The 4,136-nt window shown below is 40.6% G+C and overlaps 1 pseudogene; it reads right to left on the reverse strand.

The window, feature by feature from the left end:
* Positions 1 to 450: 450 nt before the first annotated feature.
* LOC122143631 lies at positions 451 to 2,904 on the reverse strand (annotated as a pseudogene).
* Positions 2,905 to 4,136: the final 1,232 nt, after the last annotated feature.

Consider the following 4,136-nt stretch of genomic DNA (forward strand, 5'->3'; position numbering starts at 1 on the left):
AATGAAGTAAATGATAAAAAATGCTAAATCTCAAATAATAATAAAACAAAATAATTTAAAAACTAACCTAAATTCATTAAACCATAAAAATAGCACATTTAAATAAATAATTTGAAAGTAATAACAATTAACACATTACTAAAAATTAATCAAATGATAGAAAATTCTAAATTAAAAAAGTTAGAAAAAATTATAAAACTAACTACAAATTCATGAAAACATAAAAATAAATAAATTATTTTTAAAAAATTAAATAAATCATGTTAAATATCATTTTTTAAAAAACTAAAATGTAATAAATCATAAAAGATCACACACTTAAAAGGATTATATATATCTGTGTATGATGACACTGATTCAGTCTCTGGTCTGGATGAAGACACTGGACACTTTCTAGTGCGCATGTTTCTGGTCTGGATGAAGACACTGGACACTTTCTAGTGCGCATGTTTCATGTGTTCACACATGCTATGAAAGGCAGATTGTTTGTGTCAAAACTGAATGATATACTTTGGCCTTTGGTCTTCCAAACGTGAGATAGCGCACACAGAAAGCAGAGCTCTGACCTCTCTCTCTCCTGCTCCAGCAGGCCGGTGAACTCGTCGCTCTTCCTCATGAAGTCGCTGTGGTTCCTCTTCTCGTCCTCGAGGCGGTGGAGCGTCTGTCTGTGAGCTCGCTCCACCAGCAGCAGCTGCTCCACGCATCCGTCTGTAGGTCTCCGCTGCTTCTCCCACCAGCCTGTCCAGCTGACACACACAAACACGCTCAGAACACGCTCGAGAGGAGACCTGCAGAGCTGGACGGAGACTCTCGTACCTCGCTCATGGGGCTTCTCGTAATTGTCCTCCCTGCCAGCTGCCGGTCTCCGTCCTGGATGGGCGTCTCTCTGCAATTTCTTCGCGTCTCCTGCAGCACCTTCGGTGGCGTCACAAAAGAGCTCGTATTTGGCCTCCAGCAGAGCCAGATCGATTTTCAGTCGGCTTTGAGGACAGTGATCACCTCGTCTCTGGCCTGCAGCAAACACACGCGTGTCCATTAAAACACAGAAAACACACTATGAATTCATTAGGTGAAGGGCTTTTGTGTTTGCATTTAAAACTGAATGAATATTAACTGCCTGACCGCTCTAAGTAATCTTCCTTTTGTTATTAATTTGATCAGGGACTGACTCATGCCTCATGTTAAAGGTGAGACACAGCACAGGTGAACAGGTCAAACTTAAATCTAATGAACATCAACTTCCCAGTTGATTAATTATAGTAAGAATTTGGTCAAGTTTACCAAGTTTTCTGAAATGTTCTGTGTTTATATATGCAATAATATGCCATCATTTCATTCATTTCCAGAACATAAATCTGAACATTACATAAAGCCAGGTTCATAATTCTAGTTTCTCATTGTTGACATGTTAGAGTTAAAGGGTTTTACTGAGGGGATTTTAGATTTCTCTTTTTATCACTCCATAAATCAGAAAATACTGTCAACAGACAGAAAACACACATTTTCACCATGTTTTTAGCATTAACATGTTGTATAAATCAGTGTGAATAAAATATGACCAAACCCCACAGTAAAAACCTTCATAATATAGGGAAGAATAAAACTGTAAGTTTTGGTGTTTGTAAGTGCTGCTGAAGTGGAGAAAAACTCTTTTGAATAAAAGTTTTGACATTGAAATCTACAGACGCTAATAGATAAAGTGCAATAAAATAAAACATTTAGGATGTTTTCTATTCACTAGTCTGAAACAACACTTATGAAAAGTTATTAGCCCAAAACTGACCAATGTATGAACTTGTATATTTATTATACAGTAAAATGACTGTTACCAGGCAGACGATGATTACAATCAACTAATTTACTGTTTTTGGTGTGTAAGAAGTTTTCATGACATCAGTCTCAGGAGAAATTTTTTACAATATGACTTGTCTAAAGGCCCGTACACATCTGTAATGATAGCTATAATGAAAACTGCATTACCTGCTGCAGACAATACTTTATTTAGTGCATGCTGCAGTTTTGACATCTGACACTTTAAATGCTCAGTCTCTTTAAGGTCAGAAGGATTCTGATCGGTTTTCAGTGTTTATATTATTTATCAGCTGGAAAAAGTCACTTTGAAAGTGATTAGCACGGAATTCCCTATTCTCTTACAGTTACAGCAATTATTATTTTTCATTCTTGGTGTGAATGTGATAAAAATTAAATGTCAGATTCTTTTTTTCTTTCGTATTATGATGTACATCAGAGATGAATGGATTACTGAAAAACAATAAATGCTAGGCGGGACTTGATTCTGTGAATCTGTTGTTGATTGGATGTTGAGATGTGGGCGTGGCTCTCAACCGTGTATGCAGATGAGCGTGAGCCTGAAGGGCGGAGCCTAAGAGAGTAAATGATTGGAGGAGAAATCCTGCATACGTCCACCAGAGAGAAGATCCAGCTCTGACATTCTGATCCACACCATTAACAGATCAAAACACATTTAAAAAATGAAACGTGCACAGATGAAATTATGCACTATAAAGATCTGACATGCTTTTTGCGATGGTGACCTGCAGCTCTCCTTCCAGCATGCTGCTGAGGAAGAGCAGGTCGTCTCGAGACAGGTCTCGGCTTGGCTTGGCTGCGGTTTTTGCCTCTCTCTGCGTCGGGTTTCCTCGGGATGGTGGGCTGCGTCTTTATGAGCTGCGTCCTAGTCCCGTGCTCTCAGACGTCTGCTGCGGCCCCGCGCTCGTCCTCTGGGAGGAGGGACAGCTTCGGCTTTCACCGCTTCCTCCAGACTGTTGCTACGGGAAATGCATGATCGAGCTCCTGAGCGGGAAACAGAGAGGATTGTGGGAAACGGCACTTAATGAACACATCACAGTGTGCAAAACTAAAATCAAATCAAGTCACCTTCATATCTAGTGCACTTTATGCAATAGACCTTATTTTAAAGCAGCTTCACAGTAATAAACAAGAGAGTAATCAGAATCAATGCTTGCACACTTTAAAGCTCTTCTCTTTTCAGATGTACTGTAAAACACTTTAGTTTCTATTGTAAAAACAGCATAAAGCATATTTTACGAGTAGAGTTAGTTCTTTTTTCTTCATATAAAAGCAGCAGAAGTCTGTGAGACGAATGTGTTTGCACAGCATGTTCAGACCGATCAGCGCTGATCCAATAATAAAGCAGAGATGTACTCGGCACACACACACACACACACACACACACACACACTGATGTCTCTCACACACACACAGAATTAATCAGTCATGATGTCATCTATAAAACAAAGATGTCAGCCGTAGATCGAATGAACTTGCAGGGCTAAACAATGCCTGTCACTCTCAGGTTTCTGTCACTTTCGGTCTAGTTTATTCTTGGCTTTGGGACAGAGCACTCCCTTCTGAATAAAAACAGCTAAAAACAGCCTAAAGCCGGTTTGATGGTTTTAGCTGGTCGTCCAGCCCTGTCAGAAACTGGTCAGCAGGCTGGTTTTAGAGGTGTTTTGGCCACTTCTTTAGCTGGTCAGGCCGGGAGATCTGCTAAAACCAGCTAAGACCGGCTAAGCTGGTTTTAGCTGTCGTTTTTTTCCGCAGAGCTGACTCTCCTGTATTGTCCTTGTTGTGAGCGTGTGTTCTCGAGTGTCCTCGGGCCGGGGGTTCGGGGTTTTTTCATGTCTTGTTTCTCGTGTGAGCTCTTGTCTCGTGTGTGTTTAGTGAGCACTTGTTCATGTTTACGTCGGCCACGTGCTTCCATGCGGTCATATTTAGTGTGAACATGCTTAGCTGTGTGTTTTGTGAGCACATGGTTTTTGTTTTGTCCACACCTGTCCTCCCTCATTACCTGTGATTATTGGTTCATTTGCCACACCTGTCCTCCCTCATTACCTGCCTTGTTTGTTCCCTATTTATTCTCCTTGTGTTTGCAGTCCTGTGCCAGTTTATTGTTCTAATGTTTGCCATCGTGTATCTTGTCTGTTCCCCGTCAGTCATGTCACCGGTAGTGTTTTTTTTTCCCTCCCCCACAGGGTAGTTTTTGTCTGTTTTTGCTAATAAAGAGCCCAAACTTCCTCATCTCTTCACCCGACCCTGACAGTCACACAAACACACTGACAAAAATGATTTTCACACTCAGTGTTTTTGTATGG

Source organism: Cyprinus carpio, unplaced genomic scaffold (genome assembly GCF_018340385.1).
Source record: "Cyprinus carpio isolate SPL01 unplaced genomic scaffold, ASM1834038v1 S000006471, whole genome shotgun sequence".
Taxonomy (NCBI): Eukaryota; Metazoa; Chordata; class Actinopteri; order Cypriniformes; family Cyprinidae; genus Cyprinus; species Cyprinus carpio.